Genomic DNA, 27,817 nt, shown 5'->3' with positions numbered 1-27,817 from the left:
TTACAAGCTCCCAGGGGCTGCAGATGCTGCTGGTCCATCAGGAGCTCCTTTGAGGAGCAAGGACCTTAGGAAGGCTAAGCAAACTCTGCAGGCAGGAAGCACCTGCGAAGTGGAGGAGGAGAGTGGGAGCCGAGGTTTTCTAGGGACCAACACTGGACACACCTGGCAGATCTCCCTTCTTGGGCCTGTGGATTCTTCGAGTTTGTACTCCGGCATGCCACTCTCCAGCACTTGTGTGCGAATCCAGGCAGAGCGTGTTGGTGTGTTTATAGCTGAGGGATTTGTGCTAGAATCTCCAGCTGTGGGGCAACATGACAGTGGGATAATTCTTCGTTCTGAGAGACTGTCCCTTGCTCTGCAGGACGTTCAGCACCCCTGCCTGGCCTTGCCCACTAGATGCCAGTAGCAACCTCTCTGATCGTTGCAGCCCTTGAAAGAACGCCCCTGAAGGACAGGCAGTGCTGGACGTGGTTGAGGGCCACTGAGCCCGACACAGCCCTTGTTGAAGGCAGGGACTGTGGCCCGGTCTCCATGTCCCCAGGGGCTGGCACCGTGCCTGGCGCCGAGTGAGCGCTCGACTGTGTGTGTTGTATGAAAGAAGGCAGCATGCCGGCCGAAGTGGGAGGCAGGTTCTCCTCAGCCCCGCCCACACCAGGGAAAGCAGGTTGCGTGCCATCAGGGTGGGCCTGTGAGGACGGCACCCTCCGACCTCGAGGGACAGCGCGGGAGACGAGACTTGCACGTGATGGAGACTTCTGAGTTCATCTCTCTTTCCTCAGCTCCCCCCCAGCGCTCCGAGGCTCCGTTTTCTCGTGGAGGCTGCCGAGCGTTTGAGCTTTTGCTGTACCTGTCTTTCCTGGGCTGAGCTGCTGGAGGATGAGGCCTGTCTTGTTCATCCTTGTGTCCTCAGAGCCTGGCACATAGTAGGTGTCTTGTAAATGTTTGCTGGAAAAACTGCTTGAATTCACTAGGGGAATCGGCTCATTCCAGCAGCTCAGCAGTGGCTCCCTTTGGTTTGCTGGTGATGGTGTTTGTAATGTGAACTGTCATCCCTGGTTCATTCGTGCAGTTATTAGTCCATTCATTCAACAACTATTTCTTGAGCACCTGCTATGTTCTGGGTACTGTGCTAAGGCAGGAGCATGCTGGCGAGCAGGGTGGGCACTGTTCCCTTGGGAGCCAAGGGTGTGCTGGGAAATACCCCATCAGAGAACCATGCGAACAATGGGCATATTTCAGTGGCTGCAGGTGCTTCTGGGGGAGGCACATGGTTTTGTGAAGGTGCTGAGAAGAGCTCTGTGTCTAGTCTTCTCGATGGCTCAGTCTGCAGTGGGAGTCAGGGAGGGCTGCCTGGAGGTGGTGAAGTTGGGCTGAGGTCTGAACTCGTTGCATACAAATAAGTGCTTAGAGTACCAGTAAGGCAGGGCCACTCCCACATGAGAAAGAAGTTCCTTTGCAAGAATTTGATTTAAGGTATTTTTTTAAGGCATTAGAAGATACACAAATAAATAAATGAATCAATAATAATTTTGTCAAGACTTCCTTACACTTATTTTATAGTCTAGTGTTTTTTTCTGTTTTGAATTATACAGGTGTGAAGCATACTCTTTTCTGTATGTAGGACCTCTAAAAGTCTTGGCCCTGGATCTGGGTTGAGTACAAGAGAAGTGGGTGAAGGCTCTAGAGAAGAGACAGGAGAAGAGCATATGCAAAGGTCCTGGGGAAGCTGAGGTGACACAGTGTGTTGGCAGACCAACAGGGAGGCCAGGGTGGTAGGTACCCAGTGAGCAGACAGGTGAGGCTGTGGGATCAGGCTGAGAGGTCTTCTGGGGCCAGATCATGCAGGGCCTTGGATGCGCTGGGAAGGATTAGGGATTTTATCCTAAGACTAGGGGGAGGCCACTGGAAGGGATGAGCCAAAGGGTGATGTGATTGGATGTACGTTTTTAAAAGATTATTGTGGCTGCCATTTGTGGGTCATTCTGGGAGTTTGTTTATAGGCTTTTCTTTTGGGGCCAGAAGTCACGTGCCCTGGGGCCACCTGTGCTGTGAGGCTGAAGGTGCCGTTGCATCGTTGGTACCCCAGGCTGTCACCCCGCTGCTCTGCATTTCTGGACTCCCTCCCCCCTTTCTGGGTCAGGCAGACCTGGCCTTCAGAAGCCAGATGGGGTCTGAGGACATTTGGGTGATGTTTAGATTTCTAAGTCACTGTAAATCTCACTGAAGTGTCCTGTTTCTCTTCCATCTTGCTCTTGTAATTTTTGTGAATGAATGATAAAAGATGTGGCATGGTCATTTGTTTTCATTTCTTTCCGACACCTGGACTCTGCGGTGGCGGCTGTCCCTCCAGTGGCTGCGAGTCTGCCTCTGGGCCATGGGGCCCTGGGCCCTCACGCCTGCTTCTGTCGGGACAGGGGGGCAGCTGAGGCAGCGGCCCTGGTCCTCATGAAACAGCGAGCCCCTTTAGAACATGGCACTGGAGTCTGTGCCTGTACAAGGGACAGGACTGGTTCCAGCATGTCCGTCTGCTTGGCCAGACACTGTGCAATGACCGGCACGGAGGTAGGAACTTGAAGGTGCCGCCTCGTTTAGGACCGCGGCGCCGCCCGTCTGAACTGCGTGGTGGAAAGCAGTTCTTTAGCGGTGAACTGTGGCCTCACATTGATGGGCGGTGGTCAGGGCTCAGAGCTCTCATGGTCTGCCGGCCGCCATCCCCATGAGACCAGAATCCACCTCTTTACTCCAGTGGTCTATCCCTGTTTTTCAGCCTGTCTTCCCGCTTTCCCCCTCCCCGCTGCCCTTGAAGTCTGTTGTGTCCTTGCCTGTGCCCTTCTCTCTGCCTGGAATCCCAGCCCTCAGTTGCTTCCTTGGCAAAGCCAGACCCACCCTGCCGGCCTCCCTGGAAACCTTCCCTGACCTCCTTCTCTGGGGCCCGGGAGCTCTTGGCCTGCTCCCTTGTTTTCAAAATACATTTTTCGTGTTTCGTGCTTGTTAGACAAATTCATTGTAGAAGATCTATTAAATAAAGACAAACCAAAAGAAGAAAGTAAAATCCAGCCGTAATCCAGAGATTCAGTGCAATCATTTTGGCAGTTGTCCTTCCAGATTCTTGTCTGCAGTCTGCTTTTCCCCACTCACCTGTAGATTGTCCACAGCCTGTCCTATTCTTAAGTGTTGTCCTAAAGCCTCTGCCCGTTGGCTTCCCGCTGTGCCGTCGTGCTTGCGCTCAGGTGTGCACAGCAGCCCCGCTGCTGGACTGGACACACCCGTCCCAGCCGTCCACTCCGGGCCTGTGAGGGGCTGGACCTTGACTTTCCGCCTTTGCTCACCAGGGCCTGGCACTGCATGGGAGGGTCGCGGGAAGCGTTTGTCGAATGAATGCATCCTGCCTCTGGTCTCTCTCCTGACGCGGCCGGAGCTGAGCCCTGTGCTCTCCCGCTCCCAGTGCCCTCCTGCCCTCTCCTTGAAAGGAGGCTCTGCACCCAGTCTGCTCTTGTTTGGCCTCACCTGTAAAGTCAAGTCCAACGGTGCAGGGGGCGAGGACGCTGGAGGGTCACACGGAGGGTGGACAGGAAGGCTGCTGAGAGGTCAGTGGCACTGGGGCCTGCTTGGAAGTGGCTTCCAGGGTAGGAGGGAGCTGGGGAGGTTCTGGGGGCGCTAAGGAGCTGTGGCTGCCGGGGATCAGGAGGGACTCCAGTGGGGGGTGGAGGTCCCTGCAAGCAGGAAGTCTGCGTGCCTGCTCCCAGCTCTGGCGGCCACGTTTGGAGGCCTCCAGTGCCCCCGGGGCGTGCTGCTGCTGTGGCGCCTGGTGCGCGGTGAGCGGCCCTGACCTGGAGCCGAGTGGAGCTTCACCCTGTGTGCTGAGATGCCAGCCTGCGTCCTCCCTCAGACTGATGGGAGCCTAGGTGCACACGTGGATTAAACAAATGTTGACTGTAACCTCTTATGTAAGTTTCCGTGCTGGCCCTGCCCTCACGGCGCTCCCAGTCTGGGGGGAGGGTACAGGGTGATCAGCTGTCCCCGTTTGCCCGGGATGTATAGGATTTTTAATGCTAAGTCTCAGACAAACTGGGACAAGTTGGCCACCCTAGTCGGACATAAACGTAGATTCTTGTCATCCGAGGAGAAAGGGGTGAGAGCCGTGCTGCGGCGTCTGGGGGATTGAGAGGAGGGGCTCAGGAGGGATCTCATGGTGCGGGCCTGGCACACACAGGGGGAGCCTTACGTGGAGTCGTGACCTCCTGGACAGGGTGAGGTCCTGGAAGGGGCTTCTACCAAAGAGTCTTGCGCGCTCTCGCAGTACTTCACTCCCGCACCAGGCGCTCCCCGTCTGGGCACACTGAGCCCTGCGCCTGGGGCGCTTTCCAGCCCTCTGGACAGTGGCTCCCTGGGGCCTGGGTTCAGCCGCCTCTCTCGGCCTCCAGGAGCCACGTCTCCTCTTTGAAGAAGAAGGCTCCCTAAAGTCAGCTCTGGAGGGGAAGTCTGTCCCTCCTCCTTCGGGACTGATGGAGCAGACCTGCTGGGGTCGCCTCTGACAGCCCATCCATGGCCCAGCCTTATCATTCATCCATTTCCTCCTTCACTTCTTCACATGGTTATTACCGAGTGTCTATTATGTGCCTGCAAGATGCGTTTGAGCCTAGGACCAGGCACAGAGGAGCTGGCAGGTACAAACCCCTACCGGCCCAGCACGTTGGGGCAGCCTTGGAGCCAGCCGGCTCCAGAAGCTGTAGGATTTCTCACCCAGGGCTGCTGCACTAAGTCAGCAGAGCCTTATTCATCCCCAGCTGGACTCCCCCAGATCCGGCCGGGGGGCCCTGCCAGGCCTCTCTCTGGCCTTTGTCCCCAGAGGTCTGTGAAGGGACTTGGGACAATGGAATCTTGCACCCTTCTCTTGGAAAACCCATTTGTCCATTGAGATGCAGTTTACTTCTGAAAGGAGGGAAAGACTAGAAAGGCCACAGGGTGAGAATGTGTTTCTGTGCCTACAAGCCGGCACCACGGTTTGCTTCCAGCGCAGAGACGGGTCCTGGGAAAATGCAGGCCTGGGTGGGCACTCAGTCACCATCTGCCCCGACCTTCCTTCACCCTGATTCTAAATGCTGTTGTGCCAAGCAGAAAGGATTTTTATTCCTTAACGTGCTTTAAAAAAATTCAGCAAAGGAAAACCCCAAGCTGACGATGTAGTAGATAGTACATTTCAAAGAGAATAAATTAAAAAACACAACGACAGAATTTCTAGAGGAGATTTCTTTGTGTTCCAGTGGCCATGGCGTGGTTGAGCAGGCTGCTTCTCGAATCCCATGCACATGTGGGGGGGTCCTGAAGGCAGACGAGAGCCATGTAGGAAGGAAAAGTCCCCGTGTCGGAATGCATGTGCGTGTGTGTTGGGGTGTGTGTTCCTATCAACACGTGTACGCATTTATCAAATTACATCTGCTTTTACCTTTAAAATTTTATGAATGTGGCATATGGCACATTATTCCTGCCATGGAGTGTGTGTGTGTGTGTGTGTGCACGCGCGCTCACACAGGCAGGCCTGCTTGGCACTCACTCCTCCAGCGGCCGAGAAACTCTTCTGGAGAGGAGAGCCTCGGAGCTCCCAGTGCTGTGGGTGAGCCGACCTCCCCAGGGCCCCAGCCTGGCCCTTGGCCCACCAGGCCCTGAATACATTTCCATCCATCTCCAGCCCCCATCACCTAGGCAGCTAATTCCTCTGAGCCCCTCTGCCTTATTAAAGTCGCAGATCACTTTCCTGAGCTTAACGCTGTCAAGACCAGCGCGCCCCAGTTCAAACTCCCTCCCCGCCATCCAGCCTCTCCTGGAGGGCCAGGGGTGGAGGTGAGGGTCCCGCCAGCTCCCCACCCCCACTTCACACCCTCTGCGGTTTGGTCTGCCCCAGGCCTTGCAGTGATCAGTGAGGTTGCCTCAAGATTCCTTCAGTAAAGCCCTTGGCAGGGATACAAGGGCCGTCACAGCTGTGCTGCGCAGCCCGGCTTCCAAAGGCGAGGACTGGGCTGGCCCACTTGAAGTGGCTCCTCGGCGGAGGGGTGCGAGGCTCGCTGCTGGTTCGGAGCCTCCTGTGCCCGGCTGCCGGGGCCTCCCCCGTCATGAAACATGGATGGTACCGGTTCCAGCGTTCGGAGACTCGCTGGCAGCGCGGAGCGTCTCCAAAGGCCCGCCTTGTGCATGCACCTAAACACTTCACTGAGCAATCTGTCAACATGTCAGCAACACATGTTTTGTAAAAAGCTTCCAGTGGGAGTAATGACTCCCACCAGGACTTCCAAAATGCTTTGAATTCAGCAGATTTCTATTGCGGGCATCCCCTGGGGTGCCTTTTACAATGCCTACATTTCAGAAATTTGAGCCACAGACCCCTGGGGGTTTCCTTTCATAATGCCTCAAAATGTAGGGTTATATTGTTGGAAGTCCCCATGGGGTCTTTATTAATACCTGAATTCTGAGGAACTGGAAATTACACAGGGCACTGCAGGGGCCCAGATCCACACCAGGAAGAAGAGAAAAACTCTGTGGGGAGATTTTTTTTCTTCATGCAAGAGTGAAAGAGAAGAATTTGCTAAAGGACAAAATTGAGTGCGTTTGAGCTTCCTTCATTTAATCTGCCTTCTAGAACGCTACAGTAAAATCTGCAATGGGGAAGGGGGAAATGACTTTTCTATTTTTAAATCTCACTTTGATATTTTAGGGGCCGGAGTATATTCTCTTTAAACATCCAGTATTGCGGGGTATTGTTTAAAAATAAATTATTTTTCTTTTGGTAATTGAAAACCCCTTTGCCATGCCCCTCTCCCGGGTCTGCCCTCTTCCTTAGAGCTGTTAAACTCCTGTAGCTCCCGGCTCATTATCATTAACCGTTTGGGGTCCGTTTGAGATATTGGCCCGCTTGCTCTCCTCCCCGCCCCTCCCCTCCCTTCTGTGCATTGAAGATGAGAAAATCAACCTTGGAGATGGTCCAACCCCCTCGTGTGAACTGGTTTCAAACCCTCACTCCCAGTGGGGACCATCAGAATAGGAAATATCAAGGTTGCTTACTACTTTTTTGCCAGCATTTTGTTGCTGAAGTCTTGAAAGGACAGAAGGGGTGCCCTCCTGTCCCTCAGTGCACGTGCGTGCGCACGCACACACACACACACACACACACACCCGTTTCTTCATGTGACTTGCTCCAGCCTCTACTATCTGCACGCTCACCTTTGGTATTGTTTTTAAAAATTTTCAAGACTTCTACATGTTAAGCCTTAGGGTTAATTTAAGCTGCTTTTTTCCCTTCTAAATCTGGCACTCACTGGCTTGCTGAAAAGAAATCTCTTGCTCTCTCTATTTCTGTTACAGTCTCATTGACTGGGACAAGAAAATAACATTGAGAGAGCTAACTTGCAGCAGCCAAGGCCAAGAAATTCTAAGTTGCTGATAAGACCCTCCTCCCTCCTCCCCCCTTCCCCCTCCTCCCCCCTCCCTCCTCCTCCCTCCTCCCTCCTCCTCCCTCTTCCCTCCTCCTTCCTCCTCCCTCCTCCCTCCTCCTCTCTCCCGCCCTCCTCCTTTCTGCCAGAGTGACTGGATCACACAGGGGACGCGGGAACTCACATTTTCCCCCCTCGGTGAGACTCCCAGACGGTGCTCAACCATCTGTGGTCCCGTGGGTCCGGCAGAGGGGGCCCTAGGAGGGGGGTTTGCCCATCAGGAGCTGGTTGGGTCAGACACGCACAGAGATCCTCTGCACCCGCCCTGAGCGCGCTGATTAATTAAGCTCTTGCATCATTGATCCAAGGTTTGTGATTTGGAGGCAGGGCGCAGGCTGGCGCATTCCTGAGCTCTGCCTCCCCCCACCCCGGGCTGGCAGTTGTAGGACCCTTTCTTTTTTCCAGCCGGATTTTCCTCCTTGGCTCCAGTGCCGGGTGCTCAGTGAGGAGAGGCACTGGCCCCTGTGTCCCAGCCACTCCCCAGCCAGGAAGCTCTGCTGGCTCCTGGGGTGTCTTGATGGGGTGGGGCTGCGGGCTCACAGCCCTGGGCAGACCCTGGGTGGGGGGTGGGCTCTTCTCCTCCCAGCAGGCCCCCTGGGCTTCAGCAGGGGCTCGGAGACTGAGAGGGCAAGGAGCCTTGTGGTGCGCATTTGACATTTTTAGCTGAAGACCTTTGTTCAGACCAATTTCCAAGTAGCTTTGGGTTGGAGTGCATTCTGCTTTTTTCTTCTTCTTTCTTCTTCTTCTTCTTTTTGTAAATCCTGGGCCTATTTGTCCTTTTTCTTTCAAAGCAATGAAATAGAATCTGACCCCGGGAATCCCATTCTTGCCATCTCTTTCCTCAAGCGACCCTCTCCCGCCTGACCAAGAAGGCCTGAATTTCCCAGTAGCCTCTGGGGCTCAGACTGTCCTCTCCCTGCCCGCTGCCCGGGTCTTCAGAGGGCTGCAGACTCCCCAGGGAGGCCAGTGCCAGCTTGGGGCCTGGGTGGGGGGCTGCTGCAGGGTGGGAGCCGCCATCTTCCTGCCCTCCTTCCTCTTTGGGACTTGTCCTCGTTCCAGGGAGGCAGCGAAGTCTGCCCAGACGCTTCCACAGCCTCTGACCTCAGGGCTGAGAGCCACCGTGGTGGGTGGGAGACTGGTGAAGGAAGAACATTTAACCCGCTTCCCAAGGATACAGACTTTTTCCAGGGGAGGCCTGAGCCATGTGGCGAGAACGTCCAAAATTTTCACTGAATGCAAGTGGCATTATCAGAGCCCCCCACCTCCCGGAAAAAACACACCAAAACTAAAGACGTAAAAACAACCAAAAACTGAACAATAGAAATTCCTCTCCTTGTGTGCCTCAAAGTAAACAATGAAGACACTGCCTTTGGGAAAGAGGGGCTTGCAAACTTAGGTTCTTTAGAAAACCCATCCCATTCGCGAAAATAGTTGGCACAGCTCCCTTCAGCACTGGATCTCTGTGGTTCCAGAGAGGAAGGCTGGGGAGGTGGAGTCCTGGAGCCCCACACAGATGTCCAGGGAGGGGAGGCCGGGAGGCCTCCTCCGGGCAGTGATTTATTTTATTTTTTAGATCTATATGCTTTGGCCACCTTTATTCATTTATTTCCAAAGGGCTATTTTTGGCATCTGCCGGGGCTCCTCTGTAGCAAAGCCCCCTTTTCTAGAATTTCCTCTCCTTTATTAGAGTTACAGCTCAGCTTTGTGCGGCCCCAGGGGAGCCGGCCAGCCGCTGGCAATTTCTCTCAGACACCCAATTACCCCCTGACGTCAGTGCCTCCTCGTCCTGCTCCCCTGGGTGCCTGCATTTTTCCCTCTGTAACGCTAATAGCCGACTAGCTAAGTGCCTGTCGGTTCCTTGGCAGAGGAGTTGATTGTGTTTTCGGCTGGATACTAAATCCAAAAACTATGTAAAAATGTCAATAGGTGAGTGCACATTGATTTTGGTTAGTCACAGTGATATTTGAGCCCCTTTGGGGACTCTGTCTGGGGAAGTATTTTACAAGAAAGATAATATAACAGAAAATTACTGGAGCTCCGCGGGTCTCTGGTGGGTTTCTTAGGGGCCTGCTAAATTGCTGTAGAATCAACAAATGCTTTATTAATCTAAATTTGTGGTTTTGTTCTTTCTTCTCTTCAGAAGGTTGGAGTTTTAATGACGCTGGCGGCGAGGCCGGGCGGTGCGGCCTGCACCTTGGCTGCTGGGCTGGGGTACCCTGGCTGGTAATGAACTCCCAGAGGATTCTGGGAGCAGGGCGGCTGCGTTCCCAGCCGGCTTCCTGGGGAATGTGGAGCAGGCGCCGGGCCCGCCGCTTGCCAGGCTGAGGTCTGTGCGAGCAGATAAAGTGAGGGGCTGAGGGCCTGGAACAGCTGTGCCGGGCCAGGCTGACTGGGAGAGGCTGATAAGGGCCCAGAAGGAGCCCAGGCGGGCGATGTGGCACCGCCAGAAATCTGACGGGGTATCAGGACTGGCAAAGAAAGTTAAACGCCGCCGATTCCGGGGGATGGTTGGCGGACCTGCGGAGAAAGATAATGGTAATTGATGGAATCAAAGTCGCAACACAGCCTTGTGTTTTCTTGGCAATTAATTCCCCCCTCCCCAATTTCGAGCCCCCTGGCATTCTCAGAGCCCGGGATGCCCCGTGAGCAGCCTGCACGCTCAGATAATCAGCACACGCCCTCCTTGCTTTGGGAGGCGGGAGCTGGGGAGCTGTGGCCATGAACAGACACAATTAGACACCACGTTTTAAAAAATATATTACAAACAAACAAGTCAGAAAAGAAAACCCCACTGAAAAGTTAAGGACGTGTCACTCCGGGAGCTCATCTGATCTTGCTCTGGAAGGGAAGGAAGAAAATCGATGTCTTTGTCAGAGTGCCGGGCACTGCGTCTCCTGGCTGGGCAGGACAATGTGAGTGGGGCCGGTCCCCGCACACATGCACCCACACACACGCACATGCACGTCTGCTGCATGATGCTGCCAGGGGAGACAGCGCCAATAATGGGACAGCAGTGTATGCCGTATACAGATGTGCCTGCTCTCCCACGTGTGGCGTCCTGCCCCCCTCTGCCTTTTGTCCCTTAAAAGGCAGCCCTTCTCAACAATGCACCAACCAGGCTGTTTCTGCGGCCTCATGCTGCCCGCCTGCTCCGTGGGTAAGGCTCTCGGCGGCCTTTTGTTGTGTACATGCCGGGACACACCTGCTTGCAGAGACACGCGTGAGTGCACAACTCGGCCCTGGCGCCAGCTCCACGCGCCACCCAGCCTGCTCGCTCCTGAGCGGCTCCCGCTGTGCCCCGGGGAGCCCACGTGTCAGCTCCAGGATCTTAAGCAAATAAAACTCGCCAAAAAATTTCCCTGCAATCTTTTGAAATTAAAATCAGTGTGCAGTAAAATGGTGTGTCAGTCCAGCATGTGAGGTGTGGGCCTCCAAATCACTGGAAATGGCATAAGGGAAGCAGTGGGAGTGATCAGCCTTCCAGGTGATTCTACCTGGTGTTTGGCATGTATGCCAGGATCCTCCTTGGTAGGTAATTAGCGTTGAGGAAAGGAGCCCTCCTATTGGAAGGTGGTGCCATAAGCTAGAGGGACTTCGGCGCCTCTCCCACACATTTTCTGGCCTCTCCTCTTTCCATCTCTGCCTAGGTGACGTGGCTTCTATACCAGAAGCTGGGTGGCAGAGGGACCCAGCGGGGCAGGACTGAGAGGCTTCTGATTTTATTCTGACCCCTTGTTGGGTCCACACCATCCTGCCTTGGTGACATTGGCCTTGCTTGGAAGCAGTGTCCTGAGTGGGGTCAGAGAAAGGTGTGGCCGGCCCCTCCCCTGCCAGCCTCCTCCCCAGGACTGACTGCATTCCCGCATCAGCCTGGGCAGCCTCCCCCAGGCTTTCTCTCCTCCACGGGGTGGGAGGAAGGAGATCGGAAAGGAGGTCCCCTGGTGACTTCGGAGCCATCAAAGTCTGGGACAGCAGGCCTCCGGGCCCCTCAGCTCCCTTTCTGAATAGGCTCTGCAGGCCGGCAGCTGTTTTGGGGCCTGGAAAGGAGGAAGGGGGCTGGTCCTTTGTCCCTGGAAGGAGGCCTCCCGGAGGCCCAGGCCTGCATGGCGGGCAGCCACGTTAACCTTCCACCCTGCGGGGGAGGGGGCTTGCCTGAGGTCAGGCACATAATGAGGCCAGGTCCCTGGCTGTCCCTTGCCTGGGCTCTGGCAACAAAGGCCTAGTCAGGCTGCACAATGAGAGGGGGGGCTGCTGGGTGGGGGCGGGTAGGTGCTGCCACAGCCGGCCTCTGCGGCCCAGGGTTTCCTTCCAGCCTGCCCCATGCTGGGCACTTCAAAGGGGCGAGGGGAGAGGCCAGCCCCGCCAGGCAGGCCTGGGCCTCCTGCTCCCAAAGCCGCCACCGGAGGTGGAAAAACACCTTGAGAACCTGGCCGATGGAGTCAGGTTTTGGAATCTGGCGCCATGGGGAGCCCTTCCTATGGGGTCTTTCTCTGGCAGCCTTGTTTCACTTTCTTTGTTTGGAGCCAGAGCTCAATATGGCCAGTTGTTTAAATCACAGCCTTTCAAATCAACAACAACAATAATAATACCACCCCTTGCATGAGGACGCGTGTTGCTGAATCCAGCTTGTGCTGTTACCCTGTCTCCGTGACTATTCTAGCTGCCTGGTGAGGTGGGAGGGTAAGCAGGTGGGAGCACCTCTCCCTTTCAGGTGGGAGGAAGGGAGGAGGAGAGCAGTTCCTGGGCCCAGTGCTCAGCTCTTTTCTCTTCCTCGTCTCTCTGAATTCTCACAGGAACACTGAGAGCTGGGCATTCAGTCCCATTGTACAGGCCAGTCCACTGGGCCTCCAAGAGGATAAAGAAACCTGCCCGAGGTCACACGGCTGTATCACTTGCAAACTCCGTGACTCTTGTTAATTTATTGAACATCTCCATCCCTCAGTTTCCTCGACTGTAAAATGGGGCCAGCAACGGGAGTGCTGGGAGGATGCACTGAAATGCTGTGTGTCAAGGACCGGGAGTGTGACGTGCACAGTAAGCCCTCAGTAAACAGTAGCTGTCGCTATTGTTGAAGGTGTCCGGTGTGGGTTCTAGCCCACGTCCTCTCAGCTCTGGGGTCAGTGCTCTTTTTGCCTCATGGCCAAAAAAAGAAGCCTCTGTGAGGTTGCTGAGGGATGATTAGTCTGACCTGCTTGGTGCAGAGCTGAGGAAGAGGCCCAGAGAGGAGACGGGACGGGTCCGAGCTCGGTGAGTGGGGTGCCTCTGAGGACCACACTCTCCTGTCTCTAGCAGGTGTCGGGGTGCGGGCAGATGTGGGGTGTATTTTCCTCTCTTTCGCTTAACTACAGAGATTCATTTCTTCACGTGATACTGGACCATATTTTGCGTCTTGGAAATGCTCATGAGGATTTCCTGAGACCCTCCAACCAGTGCCCCAAGAAGCTGTTAGGAGTAACCAAACATTGGCTGCCTGGTCCCCTTGCTGTGGCCCTGGGGGCGCCTGCCCTGGCCAGAAGCTGTGAGTCCGTCCTGGAAGGAGGAGGGCAGGGACTCCCCTCCCCTCCCTTCCCTCGAGGGCGGCTTGGGTCCCGCGTGCGGAGTGCCCTCTGTGGGAGAGGAAGGTGCAGGGCTTCCACCCCTTGGAAGTGCGAGGGGCCTAAGGGGATGGAGGGAAGGACATCTCAGTGCCTGGGCAGCATGCGTTGCCGCCCTGCTTGCAGAGGAGCAGGCTGCACATTTGTACCACGTGGGCCACAGGTGCTTCGGGAAGTGGCTGGGGTGCAACACCGTGTGTGCACTTAGGAGTTTTGCAAGCCAGACCCAGCTGCTCGGACTGAGGGGCAGCCTTGCACGGCCGGGCAGTGGAACAAGGCCTCGGGCTTCGGTATGGGCCTTCCCTCTTCACGCATCAGGTTGTTTTGGAACCCCTCTCTGCCAGGCACTGTGCTGCTGAGATGAGCAAGAACAGTGTCTGCCCTCCAGGAGCTCGGTCACCTCCCTCTGTCCCTGTCACCTCCCTCTCTCCCGCTTCCCCCTCCCCCTTCCCTCCTTTCCGTTCATCAAGTGCGTATTAAGCATCCTTATTCTCTCTGCTAATAATAGGGGTCCACAGAGATGGACAGGGCTGGGGAGACCCCTTAGACAGGGGCAGGGAGCAAGACTGTGGACACGGGCAGAGGGGTGCTCGTGAGACTTGGTTCCAGCCTTGGCCCTGCAGCTGCCCGACTGGGAGAACTTGACGAAGTCCCTCACCTGCTCTGAGCCGGCCTTTACCAAATGGGGACGTGGAACTGAGCCGTGGCGTTGGCCAGGGATCTTTCATTTGTGAGGAGTGGAGGCACATCTCAAACTGGCTGAAGGAGAAGCCTTGGCGCAGGGATGGTCCTCAGGAGCTCGTCTCTCTGTTCTCTTTCCTCCTTGTTGGCTTCTTCTCAGCCTGGCTCTTCCTGGGCGGGGCAGGCTAATCCCCTCCCCCAGGGGCTCCGTGGGCGTGTCCTCCTTGCTGAGGCAGGGCGGCTCTTTTTTGTAGCGTAAGAGTCTCAGGATTCAGTCGGCTTGGGCGGGCCGGGCACGTGCCCATCCCTAAACCAGTCCCTGTGGCTGGGGGACCCAGTGCTGTTCGGGCCAGGCCTGGGGCACCCGAGTCACACAGGAGGGGCCTTTGCTCCAGGAAGACAGGCTGCTCTTACAGCGGTGGGGGTGCAAGCTGGAGGGCACGGAGCCTTCCGCCTCATGGTCAGTGAGCTTCCCGGGAAGTGTGTTCACGCACCCTTGGGCTCTGGAGCCCGGCTGTCTGGGTCCTAATCCCAGTTCTGCTTTACTGTGTGACGTTGGGCAAGCTGCTTAACTCTCTGTGCCTCAGTTTCCTCATCTGTAAAATGGAACTAACAATAGTACACGCCTCATAGGGTTGTGAGAATCAAAGGAGTGAACCCATGGGAAGTGCTCAGAGCAATGTTTGGCGCATAATAAAGCGCTTAAATGTTAGCTGTTACTATTGTCGTTAATTCACTCACTTATTCATGAACTCTCTTGCACTCAGATGAGAGTGAATAAATCATAGTTTCTGTGCTTATGGAACTCACAGAAGGTTTCTACAGTGGTTTTTTACTCATTTATTCAAGAAGTATTTATTAAGCACAGTGCTGGGCTATGCTCGGGACACGGGTGAGGTATCTTTACTAATTCTTAGTTTCTCATCTAAACGGCAGGATAATGGTATTTTCTGCAGAGAGACTATGTAAAGAGGTGTGGAAATGTGTTCAAAAGCTGAAAGTGGCTTTTTATCTGGTGCATTGCCAGTGGGTAGGCATCGGCCTGCCTATCAGGTGTTGTCCACCCCAGGAGTGTGGCCTTGCCCAGCCCCTTCCCTGTGTCCCTTTCTGGAGCCTTCCCCTGGGTGGCTGGTCCCCTTAGCTTCTGCACTTGCTGCCAGCAAGGTGGATGAGGTGGCTTCAGGCCTTCTCTGCTCTGGCTGGGTCAAGCTTGGGTCCAGGTGTTGGTCCTTGGTGGGACCCACTGGTCCAGGGGGTCCCTCCCCTGCCCCTCCTGGGACTTGCTTCCTTGTGAGGTCTTGAGCCTGGCTCCCTTGTGGTCTTGCTGGGTCATTTCCTGCAGCTCTGTGCACATGGGATTCCAAAAGAGGGGGGAGTAGGGAGGGAGAAAACCTCATCACTTTCTGCCTTCTGGCCCATGGGTGGGGGTACTTGTGTGTGAAGTACTCTGCATAAGGAATGGGGCAGTGGGGCAGTGGGGCAGGTGCCTCAGGATCAGGAGGACGCTGAGCAATTGTTCTGTGCCTAGCCTCAGGCCAATAATCATCATAAGGCCACTCATTGGCACTTACCTTGTGCCAGCCCCCCCCCCCCCCACCCGCTGACCCCTTCTCAGATACCCCATCTTTTAACACCCTCAACATCTCTCTTAGATATGTACCTTGGGATCCTTTATTTTTACCTATCAAGAAACCGAGGCCCAGAGATGTTCAGTAACTAGCTCATGGTTGCCCAGCCAGTACATGGCAGGGTCTGGTGGCAAACCCCTGCCTGTCTGACCACAGATCCCAGGTTCTTGGTCACTGAGCTGTACTCTCCCATGGAGTGAATGTTTGCATCCACTCAAGTGTCTTCCCAGCTGGGAGAGGCCCAGGAGGTGGCTGATTTTCTTTCTAGAAGTTGGAAATTTCAAGGACCAGAAGTTGCCCTGGGCGAGGGCCCTGGCAGACTAGAGTACATTGTTGTACACGCTCTTTGTATATACGCATAGGTCTTGAATATATCTCTGTGGGCTGTGTTCACTCCTTTCTGAAGGACTGCCCTGTCCTGGTCTGGCCAAATTCTTCCCCACTAAGGATTGGCTGTTGCAGACCCCTCCTGGGGAGCAGAGGCTCCCAGTCACAGCCGGGGCCTGCTTCCCACATGGAAGTAATCAATGGCCCTGATCAGATGCTCAGATGCTTGTGCTTCAGGCTGGAGCCCTTGGCTTCTGGGGGAGGTCCCCACCCCAACACACTCCCCGGGGTCCTGGTCTGCAAGACAGGACTGGGCTCAGACAGGAGTGGGCTCTCTGGTGTCCATTAAGTTTGCCCTCAGACCCCCGCCCTCTGGAGCTTCAGCCGCCCCCCGGACCACCTTGCTCCACCCCCAGCCTGCTGGCTCCAGCTGGGGCGTGCGGGGTGGGGGGGGCGGGGCGGACCCCGCTGCTCTCCCTGGGCCACAGCTGGTTACAGTTCTGCTGGCCTTCTCAGGGCCTGGGCCTGACTGTGCAATTCAGCCTAGGCCTTGCAGGGCGTGGGGAGGATGCTCCCCTTCAGTTTCCGTGTTCCTCCTTTGAAAGCTGGTGGTTGTCTTGTCCTGTCCTCTGGGAGGGAGGAAAGAGGCACTCTTTCAGCTCCTTGTTTCACGCTCTCCATCTCCTCATCCTCCTCTGACCTCCGTTCTCGCTGGGAATGCTGTCTAGTGCGTCTCTCCGTGGGCCTGCGTGGGGAGCAGTGAGGCTTCCCCCAGGCCCGGCCTGAGTTCCATTTGAGATGTGAGTAACTCATTTGTGTAACCCACAGCACCTCACGGCTGCCTCCTCCAGAACCTCTCTGGTCTGCACCTTTTTATCAAAGGAATTTCTTCTTATTATCATTGTTGTTACTATTATTATTGATGGGGTGGAAGCTCTACAATCCTTGGGACATGATGTCACACCATGGAAAGAAAAACAGGTGATTTGGATCTTGATGGTCCTGTGTTTCTCTGCCCGAAGTCTGTGATCTGTAGCAGTTTGCGAGCCTTACTTTGCCCTCTGTGAAGTGGGGCCACTGAAGCCTTGCCTGCATGCTGATGGGGGGTTCAGAGAGACAATGAGCATGAAGGGCCGGCACACTGCCTGGCACGTGTGGCTGCAGTTGGTGAGTGGTGGTTCTGTTCCTTTGGCCTGGAGCAGGTCGCCCCCAAAGGGATGAGAGGGGATGGCGCAGGGTGTGGAGAGGGAACCTTCCCCAGTGGATGGTCGCTGGAGCAGGCCAGGCTACCGCACCTGCGTGGACCCAGGAGAGGTGCCACCCACAGTCATTTGGCTGTGGAGCTATCTTGTGGCAGAGCTGGGTCACTGCCCTGGGAGCCTTGGGGACTTGTGGAGTCCAGAGATGTCACCATTGTGAAGGAGGACTCACCCTGGTTTTTCTGTCTGGGGAAGGACAGCCCTTCCAGCTGCTCTTCACAGACCCCTCTCCAGCTGGGCCGCCTCCTCTGGCGGCCCCCACGCCTGTGGCTGCCCTTTGCGGAGTCATGTGGCGACACCAGCAATGGCGTCACATGCCTTTGGAACTCCCAAATGGGCCACACGGGTTGTTCACTCTTAGGGATTACTGACTTCTTCCCGGGCGTTCTAGAGTAAGGAGAGAGGGGCCAGGTCTGTTCTCCACCTCCCTGACACAGTGGGTACCTCCAGACCCTTGAAGGTCACAGGGAGGAGTCATCCTAGGGAGATGGGCTTTGGATATTTTGGAAAATACTTGAGGAAAATTCTTTAGGACAGCAGCATATCCTTGTCTGAATTCTTTATTAGACAACACCATCTTGGGCCCCTGTCCTCAGCCACCATACTCACAGAGAGGAACCAAGGCCCCTCATCCTGTCCCCAGAGCTCCAGATCCTCCCCTCGTGCCTGTGTTCACTGCCAGGATCTCTTGAGGTCCCTGCGTGACGGCCCCGGGAGCCCAGTTAGGGCTGGCCCATCCGTCCCCGCCCAGCCCAGGCTCACCCTGGTGTCTGGAGCCCAGCCACTGGCCAAGGCCTTCTGATCCCCACGAGCCACAAGGCTACCCTGCAGGTGTTGAAAGAAGGAAATCCTACAGCTTCGAGCTTGTCTTCTGCTCCCAGGTGTACCACCTGTGAATGTAAGTTTTTCTTTTCCAGTGAGCCCCTCGTCTGTCACATGAACAGCACGATTAGACCCCATCGCTTGTGTTTGTGTTTTGAGAGTGTCAGTGCTTTATTTTAATCATTAGACATTTTAAATGTACCCCTGTTTTGCTACCCTGTCCCGCCATTTCTTCGCTTATGAAATAAACCAGGATTCTCATAACTGGGGAAGACCCGAGCCTCATTCAGCCTCCCAGGAGCCGCCCGGCCGCCAGCAAGGCCTCTTCCCCATGGGCTCCTGCTTGGGGCCTGCAGGGGGCCTCCTGGGTCCCCCAAACTCGACGGGCTTCCCTCCACCGAGCAAGAGGGTGGACTCCCCTGTGTCTTTTCTGTCAAAATTATCTCCTGGCTCCTCCCCTTGATACAAAAGGCCCAAGTCCGGGTCCAGAGTAAGTTATTTGTAATGCATTTTTAGAGTCCATATTGCAATATTAGCCATGACTGTCTGCTGTGTAGAAAAAGGGGGAGTTTGCGTTTGAAGTTTAATCCAGCTTCTACTTAAGCTGAGTCCCTGGGCAATCCTTTTTTCTGCCGCTGAGCTCAAACAGCCGGCCCTCAGGTTTGATCTGCTGCCCACGGAGCCCTGCCCAATGTGAATTTGAAGAGTTTTTTTCCCCTCTCAACCAGGGAGACTTGCAAAAAAAGAAAAAAAAAAAAAAAACTCGCCATGGTTTGCAGCCTCAGCCCCCACAGTGGGTCCCTGGGTCCCTCCTGGAGCCCCTCTGGCTGCTGGTGGGCTGAGGCCCACCCGGCCTCCAGCTTTCCGAGGGGGGCCGTGTCCCTTCCTCGGGGTCTCTGAGGAGCCCCTTTGAGCTCTCTCTGCTGGTGGACGGCGAGCACTGGGGAGTCTGGGAGTCCTGTCTGGCATGTGGGGGGCAGAGAAAAAGGAGGGAAAAAAGGGAGGGAAATGAAAGGCGCGAGTTTGTCGGGAACTGGTGCTGGCGGTGGAAACAGGAGCCACGGCAGGACGCAGCCTGGTGGCCTTCAAAACTTTTCTTCTCCCCTCTCACCACAGGACTCGGAGGATGCAGGCAGCAATTAAAGGCCCCCCTGGCTCCTCATTTTCTGTGCCCATGTCTTTGATCTGGCTCATGTTGGGCGGCTATTTTCATTGTTCCTGCCTTTCTTTCATTCTTTTTTGATGGCAGAAATGATGATCTTTGATTCCAGAGTCGGAGGTGGGCAGGAGAGTGTTACAGGTCTTACATAATGCATCTTTCACATCTTATTTTTAAACGTGGGCATAATCAGGGCTGGCAGAGGCTGGTCTTGATTCTAACCCACGTTCGGGAGAGGCTGCTGCCTGCCCTGTGGTGCTGGCCTGGGGTAGGTGGGGACAGGCAGTCCTGTGCAACTGAATGAAAATTACTAGAGGAAGTCTTTCCCCCCTCCACCCCTTTCTAAATTTAACCTGGAGGGAGTTTTTCCTAATTGTTCCCTTATGGACGAAGATGTGCTGAGAGTGAGCAGGCCGGGGAAGGCTCAGCCCGCATGGCTGGGCTTCTCCTGGTGGCACCGTGGGAGGCCTGCACTCTGTTTGTTAGTGGATATTAATAAACTACAAGGGACAAGCCTCAAGAGGAGGTATATGAACGGTAGCTCAGGTGGCTGAAGTAGAATGGAGGCGCTTGGCCAGACAGGGCAGGCGGGAGCAGAGGGGCGGTGTCACTGCCTGACTCATCTGCCTGTCCTTCCCTGCTCCTGTCTCCTGCTCAGCACCTCCCAGCAGGGGGCCCCGTGCATTGCCAGGGATGAAAGGATGAGGTTTTGATGGTAAGAAGCCTGCGGTTCAGGCCTGGGATGGGAATGTGCGTGGCTAATGCAGGGACTATAAGCCCCAAAGATGATGGGGATTGGGTGAAGGGGCCAGGTGATGGAGATCACGTACGTCCCTGGCAAGGGGTACAACTGCTCCTCAGTTCCTGTCTCTGGCTGCCTTCCTGGAGGCTGGATCCAAGGGTGCACAAGCCTCCAGATTTCCAAGAGAAACCAGAAATTCCCATCTTTATGGGAAATCTCTTAGAGGAGATGAGAAGGAAGAAGTCTTGCTTGGTCAGAGGACAGCAATGGCAAAGGCTGGGAGGTGGGAAAGCCCTGAGTGTGGAGGGAGTGTGGTGGTGGCTAAGGCCTCAGGCTGCTGGAGCCAGGTGGGGCCAGCAGGAGAGGCCAGGAGGGCCTGTGTCCTGCAGCCTCTGCCTGGGGCAGGCAGGGAAGGCCTGTGGTCCGAGAGTGGCCCGCTCCGAGGTGGGTGCAGGGCACTTCTTGGCAGCGAGTCCCACTGGCTGGAAGGGTTCTCTGCACATGATGTTGAGGCCGCGTGTCACCTCCACTGAGGGCTTGGTGCTCCTGAGGGTGTGGACCCATTGTGCCATCTTGGGGACAGGCCCTGCAGAACTGCCTCGTCCTTTGGGCAGGGCTAACGGTACATTTTCTGGGAGGGCCGAGGCTGGCCTTTCTGCCCATCTACCCCAGGTGCAGTTTCCAGGATACTCAGGCCACTGAATGCTTCATAGATATTGATTGAGTGCCTACTGTGTGCCAGGCTCTGTGCAGGGGCTGGGCATACATGGTGAGCAAGGCAGGCCCGGTCCACATAACACTTATGTCAGTAGAGGCGTGTAAGCATCTGGAAGGAGGAGCATGAGGCGTGAGAGAGAGGCAGGGTTCTCTGAAGAACGGATGTTGAAACTGAAGGTGCAATATGCATAGAAAGAATGGGGGGTGGCCGTCCTGAGAGAGGGTTCAAAGACCCCGAGGTGGGAGAGCGTTTGGCACGTTGGAGGGCCATCAGCAGCAGTGCTGGGGCGTGGTGAGCAAGGGGTGCACTGAGGAGAGGGGTGAGGACCAGGCCCTACAGGGCTTCGTGGGCCAAGCCGGGACACTGAGGGGTCTTGGCATCGTCGGGTTTGCTCTTTGAAGAGTTCATGCCACTGCTCTGAGGAGGATGGCTGTGGGCCAGGTGGGGAAGCCGAGATGGTGGTGCAGGTGGTGGAGATGGAGAACAAAGGGCGTATTCGAGAGCTGATCTACGTGGCGGAACTGACGAGACGTGGAGATGGATTGAGGACTGGGGGCAGAGGAGTGCCAGGATGAGCCCTGGGTTTCTGGCTTGGGTATCGGGGTGAACAGAGATGTCTTCCCTGACGTGGGGAGGCATGGAGAAGGAAGTGGATTGAGGCAGAGAAATCCTTCACCTGTCCTGACAGCACTGGGCCAGGGCAGGGGCCTGGGGCGAAGCTGTGGGGACAGTGGGGCATAAGTGCAAGGAGCCGGAGCTGGCTTCCACTTGACGCCACGAGAATCCATGCTGTGTGAGGGCAGGGACTACCTGCTGTGTCCCCAGCTCAGCCCACCTACCCCAACTAGTGTATGCTGAGGCGCCCTGCTCCACAAGGCCACAGAGCAGTTAAAGCCCATGGGGACGGGCTGCTGCTTGACACTTGGAGGTTTTGCCCCCGGCTGCCTCCTCCTCTACCTTCTGGAGGGAGGCCCACTGCCGTCCCTTGAGCTTTTGTACCTGGCTGGGCGGCCTGATGCTCAGACAGAGGCAGCCTGTCTGGGGTTCCTTGCTCCCTTGTAAATCTTCTTGGCTGGGCTGGCGGGGCGTCTGAGGCTGGGGACGGCCAGTAGCTGTACTGATGGCGTGTGTGCCCCCGCCTTTCTGGGCTGATGCGGGAGGGCTGTTTGTTTCTGCCTGCCATCCAGGCTGCACACAGACCAGCTTTGCCTGGTGTGTACAGAGCCTGGCAGGGAGCCCTCACGCTGCCCACTGCCTGACTGGGCTCCTGCATTTATGGCCCACCACCTTGGCCAGCTCCCTCTTGCAGGGTTGGGGAGGGAGTGGGTACCGCTTAGTCTGGCAGGAGGGGCCTAGAAGTGGCTTAGGTTGGGGGAGGACTTCTGGGTAGTGTGGTCTTCTGGGAAGATGGGGCTTCTGGGTGTGTCCCATACTCTTCACGAGCCGACTTCTGCTATCAGTCCAGGGCAGCTCCCCCAGATCTGCTGCCTGGAACCACTCACGTCCCGACTAGTACTTTGGGGGACTCAGCTCCCTATTTCTTTATCCTCATTCCAATAGCAGGCTCTCCAAGAGAGACATCACCAAATCTGGGCAGGCAATGGGGAGGCACAGGGACCACTCACATAGATGGTTTTCTGGCCCGCAGCCTGGGGTCTTCTCCTCTCTGCCCTATTTCACTGTCCAACTTTTGGGCTAACTAATGGCACGAACTTCTTCGTGATGGTTTATAAATGTCCCTTTAGTTTTCCCCAGGGCAATTTGAGAATCTAAATGTCCCTGATATATCTGGCCATGTTATTACAGTTTTACAACCTGAGAATTCAATAGGCGAATAAAAGACAACAGTTAGTTGAATTTTGAAGGAAAAAAGTCCTCATTATCCAAACACCCTGTTTCCTGTTGATACCCTTTCTCTTGGTCCTGTCCACACACGTGTGGGTTTACAGGATTCTCACCGGAGGGAATCTAATATGCTCCCCTCTTCTGCCCAGTGAGTCGTCGTGTGACGGTCTCCAGATCCGCGGTCTGTGTAGCTGCTCTTAATGGCTGCCTGCGGGTCCAGCACGAGATGTGGAGGAAGACCTCGGCGGCGTGCCTCGTGCATTGGAATTCACAGGAGGCCTCTCTTCCTCCCAGTTTCCTTTTGGGACCCTGGGTCCACGGGGGGGACTCTTCTCAGTGTGCCTGTGGCAGAGAGGAAAGGGCTCAGAATTTGGGTCAGGAGGAGCGTGCTCTAACCGTGGTTGCCCCTGAGTGGCTGTTAGTGGACTTGGCCCTTTGTCTCTTCGGTGTCAGTTTCCCTGTCTAAAGATGAGGGTGGATCTCATCCACCTCTGACATCCCAAGATTTGGGATTCGAAAGGAGGAATATATGTATGTCAAGTGTGAGTGTAAAGTAGAAGGTTATACTTATGCTAAGTTCTTCTCTGTAGCTCCCAGCCACTCTGACATTATACTTATTTGGCATAGTTTTCTGATCATTGTCAGTCTCCAACATGATGTAGTAACTGTGAGGGGCCCCTCGGCCGCAGCCCCTGCTGAAGGCCCCAGTTGTGGCCCACGGGAGAGCACAGGCAGTTTCGCTGAGTGAAAGGTCACCTAGCAAAGTTGGTGGTGGGCACCAAGCACCCCTCTGCTCCTGTCCACAGGATTATAATTGGTGAAGAATACAGCTAGATGGCCAGGGCGAGTCCCCAGACCTCCGGGCCCCGCCTCTGCGCTAGAGGGGGCCCCTTCCATATCAGGGTCCGAAGCGGGTGGGTGCCCCCTCGGTCCTGGGGCTCCCTTGCCTGACACAGACATCTGGGTGGGAGGGGACACTCAGAGTGGAGTAAAAACCCTGGGTGGGAGTCCTGGGTTGGGGGGGTCTTCTAGAGGGCCAGTCTGTTGAAGTCTTGACACCTATTCAGAGCCACCAACACAGGCACAGCTGTAATAATTGTTTTCGTGACATAGTAACTGCTGTTTATAGAGTACTTACAATATGCAGCATTCCATTCCATCGTCACAACGGCCCTGCGAGGTGGGTGTTGTGACCGTCATTCCCATTTTACAGGTGAAGAAACTGAGGCTCGGAGAAGTTATAATTTGCCTAAGGTCACACAGCCAGGAAGTGATGGAGATGGTGTTTGAACCCAGGGGCCTTCCCTCAGAGCTCGTGCTCTCCATGACTGACCCCTCCTGCTGCCATCAGTTCAACACCCCCACAAGGCTTGCTCTCTCCTCCCTGCTCTCAGGCCCTCCTGCTGTGCTCAGCGACATCCCATCTGTCAGCGGTTCTGTTCTGGCCAGATGCAGTGCCCCTCCTGGGATCTAAGGCTGGGGCAGTGCTGTAGAGGGAGGTGAAGGGAATTCGCAGGCCTCGTCATTGCTCCAGACCTGGGCTTTGCGAGTATGGCCTGGGAGGGTCTGGCAGCCCTAGGCTCTTCCGTACGGCTGGGCTGTCTGTGCACATGATGAGCCCCCAGCCCACCCTCCTCTCCTGAGCAGGTGGGATGGGATTTGCTTGGCCAGCCTGGGAGCTCCCAGCAAGCCCAGCACCTCGCCCATTCCCTGGCTCCTTTCTCCTGTGCTTGAGAGAGGGGCCCGAGGAATGGGGTGGGAAGGGGGCATTGAGAGAAAGAGGGGCAGGATAAGGGAACAGGGGGAGGGAGCAGACAGGGGCTTAGGACAGACCCTCTGAGGGTGAAGGGAAAGGATGCAGGAGGAAGAGTCAGCAGACATGGGAAGGGGGCGAGAGTTGGCTCCTGAGAGGGAAGAGAAGGGAGGAGGGAAGACTTGGTGGTAATCAGAGGAAGAGAAACCTGAGGGGGAAGGGAGGGGAAGGGAGGGCAGAGAGGAGAGGAGAAGGAGGTGGTCAGAGATGGAGGGGTGTGGAGGGGGCTGTGCTCCATGCAGAACGCATGCCAGCGTTGGAGGATGGTAATGTGCCGAGGCTGGACGGTCCAGCCTTAGGATCCCCACAACGTCCAGGAGCCGTGGGCAGGCGCTCGGAGGGGGCGGAGAGGCCGTGGTGCTGGGCCTGCCCGCGGGCTCCCCTCTCTGGCAGCCTGGGCCCGGAGCCGTCGCTTTGGCGTCCCTGACGTTTGAGGCGATGCAGTCCCATCTGAGGTCCAGTTAGCCCCTGCCGTTTAATCCCCCGTCCGCACATCTGACACCACACCAGTAATTCTGCCCTGTTTGCTTTATGACATCTGATGGCAACGTGAACCTGACGGCCTGAACAAGCCTGAGTTTTTTCTCCCCTCCCCACCCCAAAAGAACTGCTTACCGGAGCTCTGCTGCCGCAGGGAAGACAGCTGCCCAAAGAGCCCGCCTGTCCTTTTCCGCTTGATCTTGGGAGCAGCTTAGTCTGGATGCTGGGGGATTTCCTTTCCCCCAAACTTGTGCAGCCACTGCCACTGCTCAGGACGAAGGAAGCCTTCCGGGCTCAGCCATGCCCCACGCCCACCCTTCGTGTCTGCCTCTCTTCCTCTCAGGGCTCAGACCCAGCCTTTTCTGCTGTGTGGCTTTTCTGCTTTGCTCACGAGATACCTGAACCCCTGACCCTCAAATCCGGGGAAGCCTTTGGTCTCCTCACTGGGTAGGCCTGCTGTCCCAGCTCTGGGGGTCCACAAAGCTGGGGGACATGAGTGGGACGTGAACATTTCTTAGCAAGTTCTCTCTTGCTGTCTCTGCCCACTGGTCTTGATCTACACAGGCACTTGTCTGGCTTAATGACTCTGCATTTTACAAGTGGCTGATGACTCCACATCCACATATTGATGACTCCTGACCTGTATACTGATGGCTCCTGACCTGAATTCTGCTGAGAGGCCTGCGACCCGGAGAGAGACCGAGTGGGCCAGAAGCAGTCAGGGCCGGCGTTCCTGAGCCAGCGTCCACAGGTGTCTCTGAACATTTGTGTGGCCTGAGGATTGATCTTTGTGTCTCACGTCAGATTCTCATAATGCTTTTCATCCTCTAATCCATCCATTCATTTCCCCAAACCATGTGCCAAGGCAGCCCAGGACGCCACAGCTAAGCCACAGCAGCTCTGTGATGACTTCTGAAGTCTCAAGGGGGACACGGCAGTACTCAACATCTACTGGACATGGCGTGAACTAGCTTGGGGCTGTCCACCATTTCAACATCAGATCCCTCTATATTCCTTTTGATGACATCATATCTTTGCAAAGCTGAGCTTTCGGTGGTCACCGTGGATAAAAAGCAAGTACTACATGAAAATCAATATGGAAAAAATAAGTGAAGTGGCAGGTCCAGTCTGATTCCAAGGTTGGAGAAGTTGTGCATCGCCCAAGGAAAGATGGCTTGCGGCCTGTGGGGCAGATTAGGGCCCTCACCTTGGAGCAGCGGGAAGGTCTCGAAGAGATCTTAAGCAGGGTGGTGACGTGAGTAGACCTGTGCTCCGCAAAGGTGGCTCAGGCTACTGTGTCTGCACTAGACTGGGTGGTCAGCAACGTGTTAGGAGGCCACTGCTGTGGTCCCAAACAACCGACCCACCCCGGTGAGTTGGACTCAAGTGATGGCAGTGAAGGCAACGGATTGGAGACCTGGCTGATGGCGGGAGGGACAGGGCTCGGTGGTTAGCTGGATGTAGTGAGAGGAGAGCGAGGAAGGGGTTCTAGCCAGGGGCATGATGGCGTGGAAAGGACAGAGGAGGAACGCGGGGCTTGCACATAATAGGTGGACAGTAAAAACCTTGCCCTGCTTCTTCTAATTCACTTCCGGTTCCCTAACATCTTATAGGATCTCTGATCACCTGCTTACTGTTCCCCTCCCCACCGGACTGTCAGCTCCGTGAGGGACTTTGCCTTATTCCACCTGTGTCCCCGTCGCCCAGACCACGCCTCATACAGATCGGAGAGTCCCGACTTTCTCCGTTCACAACGCCGTGGTGTCGGTGATTTTTCATGGCATCCCCTAAGCCGAAAGAAATACCTAGGAGTTCCCTTTGTTAAAGTCATCAGGCCCGAGCAGCTGACGTCTTTATGTCCTAACAGCTTAGTAGCTGTTTGAAAAATAAAATACATAAATTCAAAGAAAAAACATTTTTTCATTTCATTCTTAGCCACAGTTACTAACGGAATGTGTTAAAATGCAGATTCTGATTCAGCAGGTCCAAGAGGGGCCCGAAATTCTGCATTTCTCTCAAACTTCCAGGCACTGCCGAGCTGCCAGGACTGCATTTTGAGTGTGTGACTGAGATGGCTGCTGAGTCCACTGTCTCCAGTCCTTTCCAAACACCCTTCCCACCTCTTTGCTCTCTGCAGAGTGCTTCGCCAGCCCCATGGCGTGGGTTAGAGGGCCAGGTGTCCGTGTGACGTGGTTTGAGGTCACTCCCTGAACAGAAATCCTTGCCATGGCTCATCCAGGGCTCTGAGCAGCCAGGTTCTTGCACAAGTGTCAAATCCTCGTCAAGAACATGATTGTTCCTGGTTCCTCCTAGCAAGGTGGTCTCCGTGGACCTTGCATGTGCTGGAAATGCTTTCTGGGGCAGGATTGTTGGCTGTTTTGTCCTGGTGTTTTATCATCTACAGTCACTTGCCTTGGGATGGCTCTGTACCCATCTTAGCCCCAGAATGCCAGGAAGTCCTGGGGACTGCCAGACACTCTGCTTCCCTTCTGGGAACCAGATCCCCATTGAAGGGGTTTGCTTTCTGTCTCCTGGCCTCAATGGTCAGAGCCTTCTCTTGGCACCTCCTGGGTGTTATGGATGTCCAGGTCTGGGAAGATGAGTTTTCGGGTCACATGTGCAGGTGCACACACACATACATGTCTGCATCCCAGTTAGTGCCTGGCAGAGCTCCGCAGGTGGAAGGGCAGGAGGTCGTCCCTGTTCCCAACCCACCTGCACTTCCTGTTCCCTGGGGAGCACAGTCTATCCCACTGATGCAGTAAGCACCCAGAACCGGGGTCGGGGTCAGGGCTGTGCTGTTCCCCTTGCTTACTGCATGCACGAGCAATTGATGTCTTTGATCATTCCTTCATTCTCTCCTGCTGCAAGTGTTTATCTACTAACTAGGGCTGATGTTCCGAGCTGGAGGGCCCACGTAGCTGGAGAAGACTTCCTGGAGGAGGGAGCACTGGTGTGTGTACATGCATGCATGTATGTAGGTATGTGTGTGTCACACCTGCACACATGTTTGTGCAGAGCATGCGTGAGTGTGTGTGTGTGCATGCCTTGCACCTGCACGTGCGTGCGTCTATATTAGTGTACAAGTGTGTGTGCATGGTAGGAGCATATGTGCCAAACTTTGGTGCCAATAACAAGAGCTCTGGAAGCTTCCGTGGCCTGTGCGGGTCCCAGGCTGGAGGAGAGGCACTGCTGTCTGGTAGAGCAGATTTTGTAGCTTGGCTTCATGTGCGTGTGAGCACTTGGGTGTGTTTTAATTAACTAG

General features: G+C 55.4%; 1 protein-coding gene and 1 long non-coding RNA gene across 4 annotated transcripts in view; one reads left to right on the top strand and one right to left on the bottom strand.

Annotated features, from left to right (window-relative positions):
* Window positions 1-27,817, top strand: part of ZNF423 (zinc finger protein 423) — a 315,937-nt gene that overhangs the window by 119,083 nt on the left and 169,037 nt on the right. The window lies entirely within an intron of this gene.
* On the bottom strand, window positions 9,566-13,941 carry LOC138923349 (uncharacterized). Its single transcript, XR_011436834.1, has 2 exons — window positions 13,737-13,941; window positions 9,566-10,001 (listed from the first exon to the last, which is right to left on the bottom strand). It is a non-coding gene; the product is annotated as an uncharacterized lncRNA (long non-coding RNA).

The sequence above is a fragment of the Equus caballus genome, chromosome 3 (genome assembly GCF_041296265.1).
Source record: "Equus caballus isolate H_3958 breed thoroughbred chromosome 3, TB-T2T, whole genome shotgun sequence".
Lineage (NCBI taxonomy): Eukaryota > Metazoa > Chordata > Mammalia > Perissodactyla > Equidae > Equus > Equus caballus.
Note: the sequence above shows the minus strand (reverse complement) of the source record. Positions and strands in the feature narration are given on the sequence as shown.